Consider the following 20,350-nt stretch of genomic DNA (forward strand, 5'->3'; position numbering starts at 1 on the left):
AGCCCAATTAATTTATCCCGAATGACGCATTTTTTCCAGCAGAATAATGACCTGGTTCATGCTTCCGAGAGGATTCAGAGATGGTTTTGGATTAGGAGGAAAGAAATAGAAACCATTCCATGGCCTGCAAAGTCCCCAGATCTGAATCCCATTGAACATGTATGGAAAAATCTCAAGAGGACACTGCTGTCAAATTGACCAAATCCTCTCCCCAAAACTGTGAATGAATTGGTCTGCGATGCTTGAGAAGCAATTTTCGAGGACCTGGTCTTTTTCCAGAACATAGTCGACTCTATGCCTCAAAAACTAAGAGCCGCCAATCGAGCTAATAGCATGTGGACAAAGTATCAAATCCATGCCTCTTTATGTTTGTCTCATAAGAAGATTTATTATTTTTTAATTAATTAATTAATTTACTTACGTATTTATTTATTTACTTTCGTACTTATTTCATTTATTTATTTATTTATTTGTTTATTTATTTATTTATTTATTTATTTATTTACTCGTATTTATTTGAAATGCAATCCTATAAAGTTATGTGGGCATCAAGTTCTGTATGTTAGTGTTTTTATTATGCAGCTGTCCATTAATAACATAAGGTTGCTAAATTTAATTTTGGTTCAAGCTTCTAATATCGAATGTTGATTTTGATTAATTGTTGGCTTTTGTTGAAGGATCTGAAGTCAGATTTTGCCTGTCACGTATGAAAAAATTTTTGTAATGATTTGAAGAATTCCTGTATTTATAGTTCCATTCATGCAATATTAATACATTTAAAAACATAAATCAAGTAATAGAAAATGTCTACACAGTAAACGAAATCAAGCAGCACTATTTTGTTCATATTCACAATTTAGGTTCAACTCATTCCAAGTCTCATGCAGACACTTCATTTTTCAGTACCGCTTCCTCTTCATCTGGAAGTTCTGTCTTCGGGATTGTCGTCTATGTTGCAGCTCCACATTGTATCTTTTCATAGACCAACAGTAGTCAGCCTCATCACTTCATCACGCCTGTCTTGGTAACGCTTTTATATTTTTTTCATGTCTTGATGCACCTTTTCTCCGTGTTCATCGTTGTAATCTCCAAGACAATCAGGGAAAAAGTCAAGATGGCTATGAAGGAAATGGATTTTAATCATCATATTACTCCTAAATTTTTCATGGCTACCAATATATTTTCTACAATGTTTTTTTTTTTTGTTTTTTTTTTTTTTTTTTTCAAATCTGGGTGTTTCCTATCCAATTACTTTATGATAGATTATATCGATTGCAGTATAACTTACTCGCGAAATTTAGATATAAAGCACTTAAGGAATTACATAAAACTGTGGGTATTTGACGAAAACGGAATTCATTTTCGCAGAAGACATGAAAAAGCCATTCAAAATGACCCTTCGTCATATAAAGCGCCAAAACATGGCAACTCTGTGTAATATATAATAACATGTCGTGCTGTATAATACATTTTATATTAGATGATACATTATGTAGCGTATTACAATTTGAATAGAAAAGAATTTAAAACACCAGAGCTGGGAATTGACTCTGAAACACCGACTTAGATCGCTAGAGTTTTACCACCGAGCTACTGCCTACTAACTGTCATTGTCTATGGAAGTAATAAAATATATTATTGTGTTTACTTTAAGGCCATCGGAAAAATAATGTGACATTAAAACTTTAATCTATGTAACGACTGTTTCATTGAAGAATTAATTAAAATTACAGAATTCCACATGCTTACAATATAATATGAATGATTATATTACAACGCATTTGGAATGAATTAACTGATGTATAGAAAGAGCGAAGTATTGTAATAGATCATAACATTAGGAACTCAAATTAATAGACATTCCTTCCTTAAACACATCCAAAACAACTGTTGATCCATTTTCACTAAGGTCCAATGGTCTTAAATCTCCTCAATCTTCTTTCAAGCTCAAAATACATCATTCTGATTGTTCTTCTTAAAATTGTGAATGTCCCATATTAATCGAATCCTCAAAAGTTAAGTACAGTATTTAGGCATTACAATCGACCAGCATTTACGATGGAATAAACATATTACATATTTATACAATAGATTACGTAAAGCAATTTATATCTTTGTTATACTTCGGTCATATTTACCAGTTAATATTTTACGTCTCATTTAATTAGCATTCTCCAGTATGGAATTTTAGGATGGGGGAACTGCTTGTAATTCTAATCTCACTCCACTAATACTTATTCAGCAAAGAATAATTAAAATATGCCTTAATAAACCAATTGATTACTCATCCGAGCTTTTGTTCACTGATTTTAAAGTTTTAAAAATTAAATATATTTATTATATTGCGTTATTAAACTTCACACATAAAAATCGCAATAAACTCAAAATGTTTCACCATAGATATGGAACTAAAAGGTCCGATTTTATACGACTAGAGGAACCAAAGTGTTTCACAAGCACAACTCTTTGGTCCAAGGTTATATAATAAAATAATTGAAAAATACTCAAATTTGAAAAAAATTTTAGAATCAGAAATTTCAAAAATAGCGTTAGGAATTTAATTTTTAAAGGATATATATTGATTTAATATGTATATGTATCTGTATGAGTTAAATTGTTAAAATTGTTATTGTATCTTTTAAAGTTAATTTATTCCTATAATTTTTTCCTTGACCCACTTTGTGTCATATAGTAATCCTTGTTTGTGTTAAGTATGTATAGATAACTCCCTGAGCACGAGTTTTTACTCCTTCAGAGAAGAATTAAGACTGTATTTTTGTACATGTTATTTTTCTAACAATAAACAACTACAATTACAATATGAAAATGGTATATATTATTACTTGTTAAAAAAACATAATTGACAATTACAATATGAAAATGGTATATATTATTACTTGTTAAAAAAACATAATTGATCATTTCGGAATTGAACTGTCGATCTCGTACTCTAGATACATACGCTTTAACCACTCGACCACTGCGTTTGTTTCCAAACTTCCGATGTTTTCATAACAAGTTAGAATTCCCCCCCGGCTCTTCGACATATTACTGGTTTGTTTTTTTTCTTAAAAAAAGCTACAGTATTTTACGTCTGTATATATGTATACATTATGTTAAATGGTAACTCCACACCCCATGTTTTAATATCTCCTCAGCATAGGTACATAATATTTAAACAGAAAAGAGACATGCGCAGTGTGGCATTCTTTGACTTCGAAAATACTCGAGCCGCTCAACATTTCTATCCCTCGCTGTAAGATGAAAACAGACCACGCCTGCATCAAGGAAAACAAACAAACCCACATAAACAAATGGTTCCAAAAGTATGCCTGTCTTCTGTATTACTGAAGTCTTTCTTGTAAACTTTTACTTAAAATGTTACTGTTTTACTGGCACTATCATTAATGAAATGTTTAAGCCTATATAACAATTATCTTTTCTGTAGGAATTTGATCGTTTTTAACCTCCTTTTCGCCCAACTAAGACTTTCAAGGTGTAATCGAAATTCAAAGAAAAATTATATTAAAAACCTAGTTCCAGCGCGTTCCGCCTGAAAAAAAGCACTGATAACAACTACTTCTATGTAGTGTCGGACATCCAGTGTTGTAGATAGGTCTATGCTGGATATCCGGTAAAAGATTTTTATTATCGTTTTTGAAAACTCACCTATTTGAATTAATGTGAAACCTACGCTTTGTGGACTGCACATAGTTTCTCTATACGTGGCCTTATGATTGACAGGCCAACACAACAGTATTTTTATGGTAGAAAATGCTGATTCACAGAAGTATGACGTTAAAAACTGCCGTTCCTAATGTATTTTTAGTTTATTCGGCACTATCGACTGATTTGACAAAACATTTCCACATATAAGACACTCGGGATTTTGTTTATATTCATCGCCACGTAAAACCATATTGCAAGTATTCATGACTATATTTACGAAATGCAGTGCGTTTTTGTGAACCCCGAAGGGAATTTTCGCTCACATGATTTGAATTAGCCTATACCCAGAACTTGATTCAGATTACCTTTTTCGAATTAAAAATTTGTCCATGATAAAATCTAAATAAACCACTTTTGATAAAATAGTCGCACTATCACCCGCCCACACGTATTTAGACTGCTGAAAGTGACCAATATGTTCTGACGATTCTAAATTCTGTTTATTACAAAGTGGAAAGAGTAAACGAATTACTAAGCATTGTTGTAGATGTTTACTTTCATTCGAATTATCACCAGGCAGAAAAATTAAACTGAGCATTATTACAGGTGTTCAAGTTTCATTGGAAAAGTCTGTCTCAAAATGAAACGTACCATACCAAAGACTTCGTTGTAAATAAACAATGCGTTGTAAAGATACTTTCTGGATGGCATGAAATTTATTTTTCAATTCCAAAATTTCGCGACACACTCCATCGGGTTGCGCGACACAGCGGTTGGGAACCACTGGTCTATTTTATCATGCATATTATGTGCAGCTCAAACGGTGTAGTATTGTAGTATTTCTTCCGCGACGGTTACAACTTCACGCTTGTAACATGAATCAACGATCTACGGGTATAGAGAGCTTATCTACTCACAATCAGCTGTCTACACTATATGAACTCTCTGTAACAACTTCTGTGCGTTAACCTTGAGACGCCTGAGATAGGGAATGGTGCTGCACATGACTCCTCCACAGTTCTCAAAGTTCTACCAGTTATGATGAACTCTTGTCAACTGTCAGATAATAGTAGACTGTTATATTTTTGGCCGATCGTGTTTTTAACAACTTTACGGATATATTATTATAATATACCGAAGCACATATGATATTTCCATGCAGATTTTCTGCGTCATCATACGATGAAAGAGTAATGGAACGGAGAAAAATTCTCTCCGGCGCCGGGATTTGAACCCGGGTTTTCAGCTCTACGTACTGACGCTTTATCCACTAAGCCGCACCGGATTCCACCCCGGCGTCGGAAGAATCGTCTCAGTTTTAAGTTCCAACTCTTGGGTTCCCTCTAGTGGCCACCCTCTGCACTACGTCATAGATATCTATGAGCCTAGGACCGAAGTCCACACATGTGCTGAGGTGCACTCGTAATGAGTGACTAGTTGGCCGGGATCCGACGGAATAAGCACCGTCTTAAATCACGAAGTGATTTACGCATATCATATATATTATTATAATGTACCGAAGTACATGTGATATTTCCATGCAGATTTAAGACGGCGCTTATTCCGTCGGATCCCGGCCAACTAGTCACTCATTACGAGTGCACCTCAGCACATGTGTGGACTTCGGTCCTAGGCTCATAGATATCTATGACGTAGTGCAGAGGGTGGCCACTAGAGGGAACCCAAGAGTTGGAACTTAAAACTGAGACGATTCTTCCGACGCCGGGGTGGAATCCGGTGTGGCTTAGTGGATAAAGCGTCAGCACGTAGAGCTGAAAACCCGGGTTCAAATCCCGGCGCCGGAGAGAATTTTTCTCCGTTCCATTACTCTTTCATCGTAACTTTACGGATGTTGTTGGTAGGCCTTGTAAGTTAAACTTACAGCACACGTGCGGTAAGTAAATAAATCAACTTTCATTTATTTACTTAAAAGTAACAAAGTATCAGTATCGCGCATCACTATGCACTATGAGGAAATACCTAAATGTCTTATTATACCTGTACTCTTTCTAAATTAATTTATTGGATTGGAGATTTATAAGAAAAGAGGTTAATGTAGATAAGACGTAAGCGTGAAAACCACTTCTGATGACTTCCGTTTCTTGCTCTGAGCGCCACTCGTGGGGTCGTGATGGAACGCGAAAACATCCATGGAGTACAATACGTATTTAAGCATTAAACTACACTGGTATGCAATTTATTTACACTAATGTATAATTAATGTGTCACCTACAAATATTTTCTATATGCTATTTATTTATATTTATGTATAATTAATGTGTCACCTGCCTACTGCTTTGAAGACAAACCTAAACTTTACATATAATTTATTTGATTACGATATTTTCACAATCGTCGCCGAATAATAACAAATGAATAACACCTATCGATTAATACGAATAATAACAAATGAATGAATCTATCGACAAATAACGGCAAACGCACATGAAATGTTAGCGTAAAAAAACAAATTATTTATCTAAATTAAAAATGATTAATAATAATTTATTCTTATTAAGATCGACCAAAAAATAGTATGCAATACATTTGTTAAGCGAGTAACAGAATCTCGGAAATAAAGAAGACTCAACTTCGTCTCGTCTTTTCTAAGTTTTCCTTGATTCTGTTATAATCCACTTACTACGCTTGTACACTGATTTGATAACACTGTATGTACAAAAGTGAAATTTACACTAGAAAAAAATGGCCTACATTATTTTAATGCATCATTATGGCGAATTGTGTATTTCTAAAATAATAATAATAATAATAATAATAATAATAATAATAATAATAATAATAATAATAATAATAAAAGTGTGCTGGCTCTGGTATTACGGTGGTACCGGCGGTAGTTGTCTTCGTCGTTGTTGTCGTCTTTATAATCACCATCATCACCATTTCCGCAAAACTACTTGTGGAATGTCAGCGAAATTACATGGGTTCGAATCCAGATAAAGAGGTCGTTAGGTCTGCGGAATAGTCCTCACTATTAAATAGTTTAAATATGAATAAAATATTACTTCTTGTGAATGTAAAATTTTACGATAATATGGAAATCATAGAAGTGTCCTGGCGCCGTTCGGCCACGAAGAACAGTATCTTGGCGCCGCACAGTGGTTCAAAATTCATATTAAGACGGCAAAAGTTAAAAAAAAAATGACATGTAAAAAAATGAAATAAACCCATTAAATTATTTTTCCTATATAACTCAGTTACACTCAATTGATTATCTTAATCAGCGGAAGTGGCTGCAGAGCGAGATAAGAAGCCGCTAACATGCCACATTTCGCCACCCAGCATTCTTACTCAGCAATTGCCGCGAGTCTGCCGTTTTCTTTGTGCTGTAACTCTGTTGTAAGTGGTCGATTCCATTCATATTTGATATCAACATGTCAGGTACTTCTTTAGGTATGTAACACTGTTTGTTTTTGTAACATTTAATGCTATTATAGCATGTCAAATTAGCATGAATGAACACGGGACAAAATATAAATATAACCATTTAATGCAGACTTGGCTAAGGTAGAGAAAAAAAACACCCTTTGTTCCGACCCAAAATTATTTTTTTTTTTCACTTCCTCGAATACTTAACTCTATTTCAAATGAAGTCTTAAGGTGCGCAGAATTTCGGAAGTAATAAATTATGCGCACTATTCTTTCCAGGTGCAGTAGTGCAATTTTTCTCGATTGCAGTTATTTAAATATCTGTGAACCGAATCTGCTTCCGAAGTACAATTCAGGGAATTCAAGGTGACAGCTTGTTAAATATGTATCAAATAAGCTTCCCGAGTGTAAGAGGTGCAATAGTACCTAAAATGTTACATTTTTTTCCCATAAGATAATTTATCGTTGGCGAGGAAGAGGATTAAGAATAGCCTATGAGTTTTCTTTTTAACGAAATGAACATTGTCTTAGTGAGCTACTTATTAAATTAGGTTGTTATCGTGATAGTAATGAAAATTTAGAGAAAACGTAAGCCTGGAAAAAGTCTTGGCTCCTCTAGAAAGCTTTTTCATTATAGCAAGTATGAGGTCGAAACAAAAGCAATCCAGAGAATTAGAGCTTGTATACAAAACAAGTTTACTATCTGTAATTATTACTGTATAAATTATCATGAAAATATGTTAGGCAGAAGAAAAGTTACTAATTTTGTCTATAAGGGGCAGTCCTCTTATACCAATGTAATCAGACTTTGTACACAAAACAAATGTACTACGTGTAACTACTATATAAAATTTCATAAAAATGTGTTAGATAAGAGAAAAGTTACTAATTTTGTCTAATTGCGCCTCCTATAAGGGATAGTTCCCCTTATACCAACGTAATCAGAGCTTGTATATAAAACATATATGCTACCTGTAACTTTTATGTAAAATTTCATAAAAGACTGTTAGATAGGAGAAAAGTTACTAATTCTGTCTAATTGCGCACCTTATAAGGGATAGTTCCCCTTATACGAAAGTAATCTGAGCTTGTATACAAAACATAGCCTATACATGCTACCTGTAACTACTGTGTAAAATTTCATAAAAATATGTTAGATAAGAGAAAAGTTACTAATTTTGTCTAATTGCGCCCCCCCAATAAGGGGTAGTTTCCCTTATGCTAACCTAATCAGAGCTCGTACACAAAACATATATGCTACCTGTAACTGCTGTGTAAAAATTTCATAAAAATATGTTACATAAGAGAAAAGTTACTAATTTTGTCTAATTGCGCCCCCCCCCCCCCAATAAGGGCTAGTTCTCCTTATACTACCATAATCAGAGCTCGTATACAAAACATTTCTGTGGTGTTCGGTTAAAGGGGTATAAGCCATTTTTTTTTTGTCCAGGTGGAAATTTGTCCCCCAGATGAACACACAAGTTATATTATGCAAGTGGGTGTGCAAAACTCAAAGAATACTAGCAGTTGATATGTTTTATTTGTGTAGAAAATTATTTGTAATGAGACTTCCAAGTTTAATTTTCATTTATCTCCGAACTCATTTTTATGACTTATCTCCCTTTACCCAAACACCACAGATATATGCTACTTGTAACTGCTGTGTAAAATTTCATAAAAATTATTGAGATAGGAGAAAAGTTACTAATTTTGTCTAATTGCTCCCCCATATAAGGGTAGTTCCTCTTATACCAACGTAACGAGAGCTGGTTACAAAACATAACATATGCTACCTGTAACTACTGTGTAAAATTTCATAAAAATCTGTCAGGTAGTTGAAAAGTTATTAGTTTGTCCCGCTAAATTTGCATTCTGGACTACTGTGCGCCACTAGGCCTGAAATGCACTCCAGGTTATGGCTTACTTTCGAAAGTGAAATCCATTTTATATCAACTACAGTTTCGAAGAAAATCAATGAGCCTATAAGCAGTTTGTTCTCCTTGCGGTGAAGCACTATTTCGCACATGTTGGAAGTATCTGTTACAAACATCGCATATATTCCATACCTATTGGTGAATCAACGCCGAGAAAGCCTGAAGTCATACATTCATCACCTGAAGTTATATATTCCATACTTGCTTTTATGGAATTCAGAAGTGTTGAGTGGCAATACCAACATGGTTTCAGTAATATTTTCGAATTTGTGTGGTGAACAGTATTGATTGCTTCTCTGTGCATTTCGTATATTAATTGCAAAATATGTTCCTTTAAACTGCGTGTAATGAAATAGTGTATAGATGTTAAGGTACTCGTATTTATTGATACACTTTTAGTCACAGAGATAATAAATCACGTAAGTGTTTAAATTCACCGAACTCGTTTTGTTATGATGAATATAGGCATATCGTAAAACACGTATGTCAAGGACATGAGCAAGATTACGAACTTCTATCTGCCATACTGGACTGTGCGAGAGCTGTGATGTTGGTGAACGTCACGAAGTGTAGGAGGAAATCCTCAGTCGTACGTTGTACAGGGAGTAAGTTACTGCAGTAATGTATTTTATCACACGTTAATACTAGTCTCTACATAGTTCTACTAGGATAATTTATTTAGGAAATTTATGTTTCCATAACCAAGTTAAATAAAGTTTCTTTGTAGGTGTAAGTTACTAAAATAATTGTTAATAAAATTATTTCTCATTATAATAAAAACAATTTAAAATATTAAATGCATCTGTATTTTAAATGACACTATCCATTCATAAATAAATACGCACCTCGTCAAAATTGTTATAGGCCTATACTGACTAATGTTTCAAAATAAAACTAAAGTAACTCATATCTCTTTTCTTTTTCACACGTGAAAAGTATCCGGGTTTGTCATTCGTGAAAGTCTTTCTAGAAATAAATCTTCCAATGTCAGTCCTGCTGGAAACTATCCTCACGATGGACTTCATGTGAGAATCTGTTAAATGTGATTTTGGAATAGTGTTGAGATTCATTTTAGAATAAAACTATTATAACAACCATTATAAGTTATTGTAATTAGATTTTCAATATTTTAGTAAAATCTTGTACTATTTACAATTTAAAATGTTTATTATAATCATTAATCAATTCATTATATTATAATCATAATCGCGACGTTCTTGTATTCACGAGAATTATATACTTCGTAATGTTGCTATAGGGTAAACATTGGTAATTTCGTGATAATTTCATGAAAATTAATTTAAAATGCAAATGTGTAAACATATCCTTATTCCGATTTTTTCATCTAAAACACGATAATTTGCTGTACAAATCTGGAGACATAAAAGAATGGACACATTCTTGAACAAGTGCCAAAACCACTTTTACAACTTAAGCTAAAAGGTTGGTTATTTCGTGATAACCTCGCTAATTTCGTGATATTACAATGATAATTTCGTGAGAGGTAGAAGAATTGTGGAAAAATTCATTAAAGTCAAATGAAATTCTCATTTATTGTTACAAGACTTCAAACATAGTAATTCCGTCTAATATTCATAGCAAGAAAAAATAGCATTACATATAAACACATAATAAGAATGAAATCAAAGTAAAAATTGGAATTGAAAAGGGATCTTCTTTACCCTGAAAGGGTGAACACTTTTATTACGGACTTTACTATAGCCTATATTACTAGGGTAACTCCAAAAGTAATGCACAACATTTGTTTAAAAATTATATTTTTAACCTACAGCTTTGCTATTTTCACAGAATGTAGATACATTCTTCAGGAACAAAATGTCACTCTTCCACATAATCCCGTCCCTTTCAACTGCCTTACGTAACCTAGGAACGAGGGCTTGTATACCAGCACGGTAAAAGTCTGGACCAACACGTCTGAGCCACTCTTTAGCATCGTGCACAAGGGAGTCATGTTCTAACCTCGTTCCGCGAAGGGATCCTTCAGTTTACCAAAGAGATGTTAATCGCACGGTGCCAGTTCAGGACTGTAAGGCGGATGTTTCAGTGTTGTCTATCCGAATTTTCTGATCTGGTCTGTGGTCTTGTGACTAACATATGGCTGTGCGTTGTCGTACAATAGCAGAAGATCCTGCTTCTCCCGATGTCGTCGAACACGACTCAGTCGAGCTTGAAGTTTCTTGAGAGTTGCCACATACGCGTCAGAATTAATGGTGGTTCCGTGTGGTATGATGTCCACAAGCAAGAGTCCTTCTGAATCGAAAAACACAGTAGCCATAACTTTTCCTGCCGAAGGTGCACTTTTTAATTTCTATTTCTTTGGTGAATTTGCATGATGCCACTCCATTGTCTGCCTCTGTCACCGGTCTAAAATGGTGGAGCCATGTTTCATCTTCTGTCACAATTCTTGCAAGTAAGTTATCCAGCACTTATCATTGGCACTTACCATGATAACAAATCAAACAGAAGCTACACTGAAACCATTGCGTCCCCCTTTTCTTTTGTGTAATCACATCTTATCTTCAGATTTCTAAAATTCGTATTGTAATACAATTTTTAAAATAGTGTAAAATGTAACGCTTAATGCTCAACAAAATTTCGCCTCAAACAGCTAAGATTTCTATCAGTAAAGCTAAGGAGACATTCCACGTCAGACCGGACACATTTTTGACCTCATATTTTTAGAATTGTTTGAAATTTTTTTATGCTTTCTAAGGGTTAAAATAAGAGACCCGTATTTTTTTATTGGCCCCAATTCTGATTATTTTGAGATTTATACAGCATCAAAATTATTAAAAAATTGCATACCGTACATTGACATATATAAATATTTGTTTCTCCCGTTACGTGTATCGAATGAAATCGAGGTTAGTCTCATTTGGAAGGTTAAATATATATGTTTTAGCCTGTGTATATTCACTTTCCATTTTTATGTATTCACAGTACTTTATGCCATAATCATTATATAAATCTTGATATTCATAATGTTCGGACACTAAGAATACAATTTTTAAGTTATCACCGTGTTCTCCATTTAATTATCCGTAAGTGTGCCAAATTTCATAGTGGGAAAGCAATAAATTACAGAGTAAAAAAATAATAAATAAATACACGCGCAGAGTCTGTTGCGCTAATCTTCATCCCTTGCAACGCCACACCGTTAAACTGCTGGCTGAAACCTCAATTGCTGCCTTTGTCTGTTATCACCACACTGGCGACTGCCAGTAATCTTTGTTTACGTCTGGAGAAGCTTAGCTGGGATATATAATACTTAAACCAGGTCCAAGGCAGAATGAATTCTCTTCAGTTTGTTCCGAGATTTTCAAACGTTCGGGCATTAATAACACAATGCTATAGTGAGTGAGTGTGTATAGCGTAGTTTCTGTTATTGTTTTTAGTTGGTGCAATTATTAGTGTGTAGCCTAATCACAATGAGTAATGTAACACAACCTAGACATTATCAGTGTTTTAATCCTTTCAAAATAAGCAACCACAGTCGTAGGTTTAAGAAAGGGAAATTAAGGTGCGTGACTTCTAACATGCTTAAAAAATTGAACATGCAACACATTAAGTTGTCATACAATCTTAGGATTTGTGAAAATTGTCGTAAGAAAATTTCATTAATGTCAGATGTTGGTGAATCAAGTGCCGTTCAAACCAGCAATGTTGATATCTTAGCCGGTTCTAGTGTCCAGAACATTGAACAAGAAACAACAGGCACTTCGGAAACTGATAAATGTAGTGCTTCAAGTAATTCAGAAGTGTCAGTGACGGACATTGACAAGTTGAATGAAAGTTTGGTCTCAATGGGGGAAACACGAATTAAGAAGAAGAAATTATCACAGAAGAAGTATCCCCAACGGAAATATCAGAAAATAAAACAGACGCTTAAGGAAAAGATTTTTCGCGTTGAGAAAAAGGAAGTAGAAACAGCACCAGATGTGAAGAATAGCAGTGACATAATTAATAAGCTAGCAGAGTGTTTCAGGAACACTACTGACAGAAAACTTAAAATTCAGATTTTAACTATATTTGAGGACTGGCCGTACAGTAAAATTAGGGAACACTTTGATGCATCTAATCACATGATAAATGTTGCAAAAAAACTTAGCTGCAGAGAGGGGAATTCTCTCGACTCCAGAATCTAGAAGTGGAAAAACTTTAGGCACATCCATAGTGAAAAAAGTATTTGACCATTACACTAATGATGATGTAAGCCGCGTCATGGCAGGAAAGAAAAACTTCGTTTCTGTAAAAGAAGACGGCCACAAAGTACAGAAACAGAAAAGATTGTTGCTATCAAATTTAAAAGATACATTTTGGGTTTTTAAAGTTAAATATCCAGATATACAAATTAGTTTTTCAAAATTTGCGGAATTAAGACCAAAACAATGTGTGCTTCCTGGAGCCAGTGGTACTCATTCAGTCTGTGTGTGTACTTATCATGAGAATGTGAAGTTGTTAATTGATGGTGGAAACATTGCGAAATTGACAGCCAATCTAGAACGGCCACTGCGAAATTACAAAGATCTGATTTCACAGATTGTATGTAACCCTACATCCCCTGATTGTTATTTCAGAAAGTGTAAAAATTGTCCATCAACTGCAGACTTAATTCAATATTTACAGGAAGCATTTGAAGCAGAAATGATAGATGTAGTCAATTACAAACAATGGGTAACTGTTGACCGAACTAATTTAGAAATTTTGCACTCTTCAGTAGAAGAATTTTTAGATAAACTTTCGACCAAGTTAGAAGCCCTAGCTCCTCACGCATTTATTGCTCAGCAGCAAGCTGCGTTTCTGGCGGAAAAGAAAGAAGCTCTCCAGGACGGTGAATGCCTTGTAATTTGTGACTTTTCCGAAAATTATGCCTGCGTGATTCAAGACTCAGTACAGGATGTTCATTGGAATAAAAATCAGGTCACACTCCATCCCTTTGTAATTTATTTTAAAGACAGAAGTGAATTAAAACATAAAAAACTTTGTACCAATTTCAGAGTGTCTTAAGCACGATACACATGCTGTCCACCTTTTCGAAAGACAATTAATACGTTTTCTGAAGAACGAATTAGGAAATGTTAAAAGAGTTATTTATTTTTCTGATGGGGCTAGTGCCCAATACAAACACAGAAAAAATTTTGTAAATCTGTGTTTTCACGAAGAAGATTTCGGCTTAAGTGCTGAATGGCATTTTTTTGGAACTTCACATGGGAAGGGCTCTTGTGATGGGATTGGCGGAACCACTAAAAGACTAGCAACAACAGCAAGTCTTCAGCCACATCAAGACCCCATTACGACACCAAGAAAACTATTTGAGTGGGTTGAAAAGAATATTAGTGGAATTCATTTTCTATTTTTCACCAATGATGAACATAAAAAAGAATGTGACTTACTGCAGTCTCGATATGAGAGGGCAAAAGCCGTAAGTGGCACGAGAACACTACATGCTTTCATACCGATCTCAAAATCTGAAGCACTAGTCAAACATTATTCTTTGTCCCACGAAAGTAAACGTGTATTTATCTGAGTTGCTTAAAAGTACGTTTCAGTTATCCAATCGATTGACTTGTTTGTGTGTGTTTTAAGTTAGTTTTGTGGAATTTTATGTTAATAATTGTGATTCAAAAGTGTCTACATATTTCGTAAGTCGACTTTGTGGTGTATAACATACTGACACTGTGTGTACCACGTATCCATACATAGCGACGCGGTCTTGCAGTGACGCTCCTACTCAACAGCGTGCGCCCGGCTGGGTAAATTAATTTATTGCAAATTCATTTACGTATATCCCATTCTGAAATTTTGTATGCATATAGTTGAGAAACTAAGAAACGCAGTGATATTTTTTATATTTCGAAAAAAGTTTCCGAACTTTAAAAAAAATACATTTTAAAAATATATTTTAAAGAAAAAATAGAACAAAAATGTTTATGTAATCCAAGGTCATATATGCTAAAAGTGTATCTTATGAGCTTTAATATGAGCCGAATTTGAATAACTTGCGTTAATTAGTAACGGAGATATTACCGTTTATATATAATAGTGCGCGCGCTATTACGTAAGTTTTGAATTTAAATACTTTTCACAAGAATCAAGTTTTATGAAAATGAAAATATACGTATATTTTGTTTTTGTTCTTTCAATCCAATAAAAAAGTTTGACAGAAATAAAAAACATCAAGGTCAAATTTCCTTTAAATTTGTCCGGTTTGACGTGGAATGACTCTAAGCCTATATGGCGACTACAGCTGTATCTAAAATTCCAAAAACATTTTCTAAAATTTCATTAAGACATAATAAATCATTGTACCAAATATCATATCCTTACCTTTAGTAATAAGTCTGTAATGTAATTACAAACATCCACAAAATTTATGCACCTGAGAAATCGACGCTAACTTGCTCTCTCCAAACATAAAATCTCACTGAAGCAGCTACAATAGTCACACAAAGCGTAGCTGTATGTTTCTGGAAACGAACAACGTATGCAATCCCTTGGCGGGAAATTTGAATCTCGTAACACCATTGGTTAGTTCACTTAAGGGCCAAGAAAAAGTATCATGAAATAACCACTGCCACGAAATTACCAATATTTACCCTACATTTAATTTCATACAGATAACGTTTTCTGCACATTAAGCACTGTGCCTTCCATCTTGATCGCGGCTTAAAAACATGAACGATCAATCTTCATGCTAATATTGAATAATAGGTGCTATTGACTTGAACTAGTAGTGCGATTTCACTACCAATTAATAGTCTTAATAATTACGCTGTTAGCCCTAAGATAATTTAATCTTAGATTCTGTAAACAACAAAAATTGTTCGGATTCCCATAAGTAAACGTATAAATATAAAAAATAATTAATTCTTTTCATCAAACCAAAAAAAAAAATAAATTATAGGCTATATATGTATTAATATAAAAAATCGAAATTCGGAATTGGAGAAGGAAAGCACAGGAGCGAGAGACATGAGGAAGAACTGTTGAAGATACCAAGGCTCACCTCGGGCTGTAGGGCAAATGATGATGATGATAGTATAAAATAAACAAACATAATACATATAAAACCCGTATGGTCTCACTACCACTTGCCGTTGTGTTGTTTTCAGTAATAGTATAAATTATAAAGCAATAAATTGTATGATTCGTACCACTAGTGTGGCGAAAGAAAGAAAGGGTATTCTGTGCCCCCAGCTGGATTGTTTACACGGTGGGTGACCTAATCACAGCGAGCTCATACTGACATGACTGCCGTAAAATCTTAACATACATTTTTATCTCGTGCAGTGGGAAAGGTATATGAATTTATACTTTGGATGCAAGGTTGGAGATCAAGACAAGAGTTGGGCAACACACATGTGTTTCAGTAGATGCTGAAGATGCTTACAAAGCTGAGTCATAAGCAGGCAGCGCATTTGTGTTTCCAAACGTACAGCTGATCGAGTAGTTTCTTCTGTTACATCTATTACGTCATGTGGATTCATAAGCAGGGTAGAATTGGAAACAGGTACGCATAGACTATGAATAACAGTACAATACAGACGCTACATTGTCAATAATGTTTATGTAAAACACCAAGTTACTACTACAATGTGATCTGATTCTAATATTAAGTTGAATTTTCATTCAGACTTCTGTGTTAGTATTATTTTAATTTATCAATCTATGTTATATTGTGTTTAATTTTGATCTGTATTTTTTAAATAATTTTCTAAGTGGGCTCGTTTCTGAACACAAGTTTGTCCCATTCCAATGTCGCTAGAGCCTAAATTAATTTAACTTAATTTGTAAAACATACAATATTTATTTCTTCTTCATCTTCTTTCTCTCAAAAGAATGCTTCCAGCAACATCTACGTTACAGTTGGTTATATTCGAATTTCGGAAGGACTATTTCAGAGTTAGAAATGGAAACATACTGTGATTTATGTGAAATGCTATGATGTAATGTATTATAAATATACACCCGTAATGTCATATGAAAGAACATTCTCTGAGTTTAAACAAATTTTATGTGAGGTTTGTAAAAGATTTGCATTTTATAACCTCAGAATGTATGTCTTCGTTCACTGCAACGCGTATAGGTTTTGATAAATGAATTATTTGTATATATTGTGTAAAATATAATTATTGTTAATTTGTATATTGATTTTTGCTATTATAATTGTATCTCTCCAACGTCATGTGACGTAGGAAGAACATTTTCTTAGCTTAAACAATTTTTTTACTGACAATTATAGTAAAAGATATGAATTTCATTATTTCAGAATATATTTTCCGTCGACCGTAAGGGAACTGATTTTGTTACGTGAATTAATTGTATATATTTTATATAGAGAATATACAGTTTCTTTACATGCCAGTAAATCTACTGACATGAGCCTGTCGCATTTATGCACACTTAAATGTCATCGATCTGGGCCGGGATCGAACCCGCAACTTCGAGCACAGAAGACCAGCACTGAACCGACTGCGCCACCGAGACCGACGGCAAGGTCGAAGTAGCGAAGCATGTAATTAGGGCAGGCGCAAAGGTGGTGTGATTTCCCTGAATGCCTCCTTAACAGCTTCCTTCAAATCTTCAATTGTCTAGTATCGATGTTTCGAGATATACTGCTTAATTATTCCCCAAAGGAAAATCACACCGCCTTTGCTGCGGAAAATTTCACACAGGACATGGCGCCGCATCATTTTGTGCCGCGGCAATGATGGTGTCCATACTGATGTTCTGGATCACTAAACAAGTTGAAACGTAAAGTATCAACCATTGTCACACATCTGGTATGACATGTTCAAATTAGATGCACATCAACATACAAACAAGAAGGGGTGACAAGACTTTCGGACCTCACAGTACATTGTATTATAACCAGCATAATATTTACGTTTGATCTTCAAGCGAAGGTTTATTTCCCCCCCCCCCCTGCTGAGCCTGTATTACATATTACAACGGCTCGACTGACAGTGTACGAGGGTAGAGGATTACCTTGCCAGTTGTTTTGTAAACATTGTTCTATTCTATGCGCACATAACTTAACAGATAATATGCCTCAACTTCGAACTCTACTTAACAGTTCTTCTAAGCCCACTGAGAGCTCTGAATACCGATTTTCATATAAAATAACTATTGCTCTGCAGAATGACTTCACAGAACACTAATCTTGGCGACCAATGATCTAGATTTACACTGTTTGATAGCCACTTCCAAAATTTATCACTTACAAAGTCTGAGTAGAGCTCTGATCGTTATCCACTGAGTACTTCTGTTGACCATTTTAAATTCTCACTAATTATCTATAAAACTTTACAAAAGTACAGACGTAAATCCTCATTTTTCACGTTGAGACAAAAGGAATATAATCTCAAAGAATCGGGAAACGAAATACAGTGCGCAGCATATACAACTCCGGTATTATAACTGGTCATATTTCGCGTGTTCAGTAGGGAGATCCGATGGCTCTCTCGCAACAGGATGCATGGCCGTGATTTAGCCCTATAGTTCCGTGTAAATAATGCGCCCGTAAGAGATAAGATAATGTTATGTTGACCTTACCTTTTATTGAATCATATGTTGAAAATGATGTCCATCTTTTTTGATGCAAGAATAATATCGGACAAACTTGCAAATAAATATTTATGCAAGTAGGAAATCTTCACGCCGATTATCAGAAGAATGCGACATGTCGGAAAGTTCAGCATTATGAGGAGTGGAATTGCTGCACTTTTACACTTAAAGGAGTGACAGTGGTTCATTCATTACAGCAAGAGGATCCAGCCCTCGCGTGAACTTTAGCGAGTGCATGTTACAATATGTTTGTGAAGGAACTGTTTATACATCTCAAGGACGGAGAAGGCTGTGTATGAAGTTCCTCTTCACGTTCAGAAAGTGCGTGTGTAGAGTGATATTTTACTGTACGCAGGGAATTGGCCCTATTTTGTTTTACGATACTGTGAACTCACAATGTTATATTCTGTGAAACATACTGCGGCTTTTTTTTTCCTCCCCACAATATTGACTGTGCTCAACAGTGTGCTTACTTCCAGTACGATAATTGAAGACTTTGCATGCAAAACCAGTTATTTCAGTCCGCGGGATGGTCGAAGTACATTTGCTCAAGAGATACTCGAGTAAGGGGCGTGGGGAGAGTAGAGACAGTATGCTTGTATGTATTTATTCACACTGCAGTGGGTATATACCCGGTGGCAGTGGTAACTAATTACACTCAATATTGACAATAATAAACTTATTAATTAAAAATACAATTATTAATAATACTAATAATTAATACTAACAATAATTAATAATAATAATAACAACAACAACAGGGAATATACTAAATTAAATGAAACGATCACTTAAAATAACATTTGAAATAAATCTAATTTGTATCTTAAAACTAAGATCGAACTAAAACCCACGAGTATGATATGTTCATATCTGCAAAAGTACCTTTCAAATTACACTCATTTCGCTGTCAACTCACTCACTGCAATGGAACTACGACACATTTCACTGATTCTATCCTGATTTCACTAACACTTCAAAAACATTTCACTGTTCAAATACTATGCACTGCCACTATAAACTATAAAACTTCACTGACAGGAACACGTTTCACTTACACAGCACACTTCACTGACACGACATACTTCTTCACTGATACAACACACTTCACTGACACAACATAATTCTTCACTGATACAACACTTCAATAACAACATATCATTTACACCCTTTAAATACTGTGTTTAATTACAGTCTATTAGTAAGGTCCTTAAGCCTATCTTTAAATACATTTTTGGTTGTTGGTAAAGCCTTTAGTAAGTCTGCAAGTAAAGCATTCCAGTCCCTGATAGTACGATTGAGAAAAGAAAACTTTCCAGTGTCCGTCCTCTGCCTTCTTTCCCTCAATTTATATGAATGGTCGTTCCTTGAAGAGTAATTTGGCGGCTGCAACCTATTTTTTATTTCTCTCCAGGCAGGCTCACCTCTGTATGTTTTGAACAGTGCGCACAATCGAATTCGCGTTCTCCTGTCCGTGAGTGTGTCCCATTTTAATGGTGAATTTTTCCGACAACACTTAAGAGCCCGTTTTTGAATCTTTTCCAATGTCTTAATATGTTATAATCTGTAAGGATCCCAACATGCAGCACCATATTCCATTACTGGACGTACTAGTGATTTATATGCAATCTCTTTGGATTTATCAGAACCTTTTCTTAGTACCCTCATCACAATGTGTAACGCTCTCCATGCTTTTCCCGCTGTGTCCGTAACGTGTTCCCCCCAGCCGAGATCGCTGCTAAATGTTATTCCGAGGTATTTACATTTGTTAA

General features: G+C 34.7%; 1 protein-coding gene and 1 long non-coding RNA gene across 4 annotated transcripts in view; one reads left to right on the forward strand and one right to left on the reverse strand.

Moving 5' to 3' along the window:
• The window catches only part of LOC138711887 (facilitated trehalose transporter Tret1-like), a 53,137-nt gene that overhangs the window by 13,274 nt on the left and 19,513 nt on the right, over positions 1-20,350 (reverse strand). The gene's annotated exons all lie outside the window — the stretch shown is intronic.
• LOC138711889 (uncharacterized) overlaps positions 6,988-20,350 on the forward strand; it is a 109,772-nt gene continuing 96,409 nt past the window's right edge. For both annotated transcript variants that reach the window (XR_011335516.1, XR_011335517.1), the window contains exon 1: positions 6,988-7,080. This is a non-coding gene — a long non-coding RNA (uncharacterized lncRNA). The remainder of the gene's footprint in view (positions 7,081-20,350) is intronic.

The sequence above is a fragment of the Periplaneta americana genome, chromosome 13 (genome assembly GCF_040183065.1).
Source record: "Periplaneta americana isolate PAMFEO1 chromosome 13, P.americana_PAMFEO1_priV1, whole genome shotgun sequence".
Classification (NCBI taxonomy): domain Eukaryota; kingdom Metazoa; phylum Arthropoda; class Insecta; order Blattodea; family Blattidae; genus Periplaneta; species Periplaneta americana.